Below are 6,087 nucleotides of genomic sequence, written 5' to 3'. Positions count from 1 at the left end.
TTCCACTGGCGACTGGCAACAACAGACACATGTGTGGTCGTCGGTAGGTTTTCGGTAGTGCAACTTGCAGCTGCCTCTTCAGCTGCCGTTGATGAGTTACTGCCAAGTTGTTGAAGTTGCTGGTCAAAAAGTTGACGCAGCCTTTAGATAAAACTGCAGCACTGGCAACCGAAATGTGGGGATTGCAGGGGGCATGAAGAGGAGGAGTGCGGGAGGGACACATTTGTGCGATATAAAGTTCATTGAAGTATAAAGCAATTAGTGTTGGAAAGTAAGCCAGGCAAAGTTCCAGCTAGGTGAGGCAGTAATTTGATTCAACTTCCATTTGTGGATTGTGTTTTCTGTGCACCGTGAACATGGATCCTCTTTTGAGTTATATTAAATGGTATACATATAAAAAAGTTTGAAACTAAAGTACTCAGATAAAGGCAAAAAAATACTGAAATAATAAAATATTTCTAAAGAAACTTCGAATCCTTTAACCGATTTTATTTCGGTTTTATTTACATCGTTCATATGCCACTTTCGTCAAGACATTTTGCACAGCCAGGTTGGCCGAGCGGTCTAAGGCGCCAGATTTAAGCTCTGGTTCTCGTGAGAGAGCGTGGGTTCGAACCCCACACCTGGCAAAAGGACGAGAAAAAGTTTTTATAATTTTTTTTTTCAAAATTACAACTTACTAATATTTGTTTAAAATTTAATTTTTGTATAGCAATGTGCCCATTTATAAAGAAGTCGAGTTGGGGAATACAAAATACGCAAGTTCAACTGTAAAATTAAAAATATTAAAAGTTCCATTATTTATTTTTGTGAATATAGTAAACAATCGCACTTCATATTTTCTTAAGTTTAATACTTTTTTTTTATAAATATTTATTAAGTACATATTAATCAAAAATGAATAAAGCAGGAATTTCTTATGTTTACACAATGAATAAGAATACGAAGTCGATTGTTGGTTCAGGAAATGTGTTATTTATTTTTCATTTATATTTGCGTATTTACTCAATGTAAGGTTTCTCCTATTTTAGTACGAATTTGTGAATTATTTAATTAAATGGAGCAGCTTCATAAGAATAAATTTAATAATATTTAACTTTGGTATACCTTAATAAATACAGGTGTGCTACTTGTATTACCACAAACATATATTCCCTTTCTTTTAATAAACAGTTTTAGATCCTATTTGACATTGCCTATGTTTTTGGCAAACTTGACAAAGATCAACGAATCGCGACCTCGACATGGGCATCAATAAAAAAATCATCAGGCCGCGACCATTTCCCTGCCATTAAACCAACCATGGCCATAGATAAGCTCCGCAATGTTTGCGTAAATAAATTTCATCATCCTATTTTTTTCCGCCCCGCTCTTGTTTTTCCCACACAACGAAAAATAAAAATGGCAAAAATGGAAAGTGGGTGGTCGAATAAAAATTGCCCTGCATATGAGAATATGTCCATTAAAAATAGATGTGTGGCCGTTGTGCGGCAGTGAACTCTCGGCCAGCCGACTCGTCAGCTGTTGGACATGCAAATGTGCATTGCCACGCCCTGCCACCCCCAGCCCAAAAAAAAAAAGCCGCCCATTTGCACTGGCACGCACATTTGCGGTTCATAATTTGCGTGCCATTTTTGTATGTTGATGGACAAAATCAACAAACGAGCAGGGCAAAAAAAATATTGAGCACTTTGGCCAGTTACCAACTTGAATTTAAATTAAAATGCCAACGCAGCGCAAGGCAAATTACTATTGTAGGGGCCATAAACGCATAAAGTTCACATATATATTAAACCTATATTTGTATATCCCTGCATATATAGAGAGACGATAAATATTGATTGTACGTTCACGTTAATTTCTGGCAATTATGCCCGTTTCACATTTATTTATAAAAAGTACCAAGAGATATATACGATCCTGTACATAGGGGACCACACCAAAATGCAACGGACTGTCGTCTGTGGGTCCTTTATTATTATTTGTTATTATTAAATATGTCTCGATAATTATCGAACTCTTTCTCGGCCAGCATCGATGTGGTCGGCAGCTCGGTTGGCCAGATGCTTAAATGCACATCGAGTGGGCCAAATCGAAATGGTCAATACAGAGAGATGCCTTTTATGTAGGCGTACCAGACAGCCATAAAACCAACCATATGTGTGCCTACCATCGAGGGAAGGTTTAAATATTGATTAAAAATATATTCAAGCTTTTACAGAGGTAAATAATTTCGAGTTAATTTATCTTTACCACTTTAAAATTTATTAAAACTAAAGAGAGCACTTAAAGCTCTAACCTCAGTTGAACCATTTATTAAAATCAATAAATAAGGATTATACATGCACAGAAATTTATTAGAAAGTGTCAAACTTTGCACATATATTTATTTTAAATATTTAATATAAAATATAAAGTTGCTAATATCCATATTGATTCTGTTTTCACGCTCCCCTCGTTTTATTGCATCACTTAAAATAGATTTAATTAATTAAGCCGAGCAATAAAGGATGGAAAGTCTGCAAAAATAAAACCAAAAGTATTTCAGACAAATTTAAAAAAGTGGGCGTGCGATCCTGGCAGACTTTCAGGAGAAGTCATCTTTTTATCTCTCCTTTTTTAACTCTGGAAATATTCTTTTTAACTCCTGCTAGGTGGCATATGTGCCTCAGCCAACTGTATCTGTATCTGGGCCATCTTCTTATGTGCCAAACCGCTTGTATCCCGTATCTGGGCTGTGTTTCCTTTAACTTTCCGCTCACATCCGGCTGCTTCGTTGTTTATATATGCTCAGTTTACTTGGCTGGCAATTATGAGGAGAAGCAAAAATAAAAATAACATTTTTAGCAGCCAGTTTCTTTCCATTTCTAACCAAAAAAAAGAAAAAAACAAGAAAGGAAGCTAGCTTCGGCAAACCGAAGCTTATATACCCTTGCAGATCATTCTATTAATTTACAAATCGCAAAAATGTTAAATTTCTTATTATTTCACATTAATTTTTCGATCGTTTCTATCACAGCTATATGATATAGTAGTTCGATCTTTTAAAAATTAAAATCGAAATTTGGAAATATTTTTAAAATAGTCATATCCCAGAGTAGAAGGGAAAACCAACAAAGATATAATTTTTTTCCCATAAATATTCATTTAATTTTTCGACCGTTCCTATGGCAGCTATATGATATAGTAATCCGATTTAAAAAACAAAAAAACCGAAATTCAGAAATATATAAAAAAAAATATTCCCAAGAGTAGAAGGTAAAATTTCAAAAAACACCGGAGCTAGAATTTTTTTACGTTTTTTTTTTTGATCCCTCCCATGGGAGCTATAAGATATAGTTGTCCGATCCGGTTGGTTCCGACATATATACTACCTGCAATAGAAATACGACTTTTACGAAAGTTTCATCCCGATAGCTTTAAAACTGAGAGACTAGTTTGCGTAGAAACGGACGGACAGACGGACAGACGGACAGACGGACGGACAGACGGACAGACGGACGGACAGACGGACAGACGGACAGACGGACGGACAGACGGACAGACGGACATGGCTAGATCGACTCGTCTTGTGATGCTGATCAAGAATATATATACTTTATGGGGTCGGAAATGTCTCCTTCACTGCGTTGCAAACTTCTGACTGAAATCGTAATACCCTCTGCAAGGGTATAAAAAAAGCAGAAAGTTTTCCCTGCCTCGGAGATATGGCAACGGGAGTCTATAGATTTGGCCCAGTAACTTGGGATTGGGCTGCTGGCAGCCAGTTAGCGACAAACAATTTTTTAGTGTAATTATCTTTTGAATAATTAAAGAAAAACGTTGGCGGAGCTTAAAAAGGGAGCGAAAGAAATGAAACCGCAGAGCTGCTGAAGAAACCGGCGCCGGGACATATTTTCTAAAGTTTGCTTTGAAATATGCAGAAGTCCAGTGGGTAGGGGGTGGTGGGGAGCGGGGTGTTGGGGATTCCAACCCCGCCCCAAGGGCACCCCCGCCACCCCCCCCCCCCCCCTTCTCAGGGTTCGAAGCACACGCTCCCTACTCGTAATTTCCTTTAAGTTATGCTCATTATGCGCCAATTATTTGTGTCAGGCAAAGGAAAAAATTTTAAAAGTCAGCCAAATTAGAATTGGGCCAAGATTTGGCCGTTTGCCGGTAGAAAAGACGCTGAATGCTTGGCACAGATTTTGCTTGGATGATTTCTGGAATCCCAAATGCTGTAAGAAAGCGAAAAAGTTAAAGCTAAAATGATTTCATTTAAGCCAACTTATTATAAGTATTCTGATGGTTTTTAGATTTTACAGTTGCTTTATTTTTGGAGCCAATAAAATATATTTTTTTTTTTTCGTATTTGTGGAATTTTGTTTATTTGACAAAAAAATTTTAGTTTTTGATTATGAAATATTTACAAATTAATACACTAACTGAGAAACAGGGTAACATTTTTGTCGCAAAGGCTGTCCTGGTGCCACGCCAAACAAATTGGTATCAACCATGCAATAAGTATCTGTTCCGCAAACACAACGATTTCCAAAAATACATGTTGAATTGCAAGTTGCGCAATGCCCAGAACATTTCATCGAACATTCAAAGCTTGATCCGTAGTTGAAAGTATTTGGAGTTTTATTGGGATCGCATGGAGCTAATAGGTTGTGTAGTTTTATTCCAGCCACAACTGTATTTATTCCCGGTGGTAGCCCATATACGAATGTCCAAATGGATAAAAAGCTGAGGAAGAGGATTACTATACAATAAATGAAAAAAAATTGAAAACATTTATTTATTATTTTTCTTTAAAAGAAACTCACGCTTCATAACTTAGTTTTTATTTTACTTTGCAGTGCGTGCGTCTAGTTTAAATAATATTATTGAATGATAGCTTCCACGAGAGGCTGACTCTTTATATACCCTCCATATAGCAGTTTTACCGAGAATTGCATTGTTATCGGTACCAGTTTAGCATACGGCACCAGTCATTTCTTAATAGAGTGATAAGCCCGTATAGTTCAAAGAAAAACCTACATATATTAGTGTATGGGAATATTATTCTTTTTATATTGTAGAAAACAAAAAAAATCATGTTAAAAAAACAAAATTAATTGGGTTTAGTGAATTGTTGTATAACTTAGATCAGTTAGCATATTACCCAAGTAGTGTTCTTATAAAACCAGTTAAATATTTACATCACTTGAAAGCCAATACCAGTGATTGAAAGATATTCGAGGGGGACCAACTGCAATCCTTTCAAATGCAACATTTCAAAGCTCCTTTTTCTGTTTCTGTTCTGTTCTGTTCTGTCTGGGCTAAATGGGTTAAGAGCCATGGCTGCACTTTCAGCACCCGGCATTTACTTTGGTTCATCTCAACTCAACTCAACTCAGCCATCCTGTCCTGTTCTGTTCTGTCCTGTCCCACGTGACCAGGTCCTTTTCGCCTGGCTCTGCTTTTCCTTGGGCTCTGGTTGCAGCAGTGGTATAGTTACAGTTTATACAGGACCCAAAACGGGGACTCCCGACTGTTGTCTTAGGGACCCAAGTTGCTGGTGGCAGCTTGTGCTGTCACCCGGCGACTGCTCTCTCCCTTCCCCCCTGTTGACACACCATTACTGCAGCTAATTAGAGGAGTGACCCCAGTGACGCCATCTCCAACTCGCCTTTAACCCCAGACATCCCGCATCCGCCGTGGCTCCTCCGACCTGTCATGTGTACGGGATTCCTTGTTGACGCCTCTCACGTTGCTGTTGCCGTTGCCATTGCCCATTGGTGTTGCAAGTAGCAAGTAGCAAGTTGCTGTTGCACATTGCAGTTGCCCTGCAGTCAACTGCCTTCACACCCGACTTCCCATTCCCCCTTCATCCTTCCTTAACCCGCTGGCTTGTCAACTTCCTTCCACTTCTCATTTGTGCGGCATTTCCGGTACAATGGCGGTAACAATGGAGGGAAAGCCTCGCACTCCGCACTCCAAGTTGTTTGCTGGCGACGTTTCGCTTTCCTTCCTGGCTAAAACGTTTCACCACCCATATCCACAACCCATTCCGAAACCCCCTTCCAAACCCCCTACCGAACCCCCTTCCCAACCCCTTCCCAT

General features: G+C 38.6%; 1 non-coding gene across 1 annotated transcript; it reads left to right on the top strand.

Annotated features, from left to right (window-relative positions):
• Positions 1–545: 545 nt before the first annotated feature.
• Positions 546–629, top strand: TRNAL-UAA (transfer RNA leucine (anticodon UAA)). The gene has a single exon. It is a non-coding gene; the product is annotated as a tRNA-Leu (tRNA).
• Positions 630–6,087: the final 5,458 nt, after the last annotated feature.

This window comes from Drosophila takahashii, chromosome 2L (assembly GCF_030179915.1).
Source record: "Drosophila takahashii strain IR98-3 E-12201 chromosome 2L, DtakHiC1v2, whole genome shotgun sequence".
NCBI classification, from domain to species: domain Eukaryota; kingdom Metazoa; phylum Arthropoda; class Insecta; order Diptera; family Drosophilidae; genus Drosophila; species Drosophila takahashii.
The sequence above is the reverse complement of the archived record's forward strand: the minus strand, read 5'-3'. Positions and strand labels throughout refer to the sequence as shown.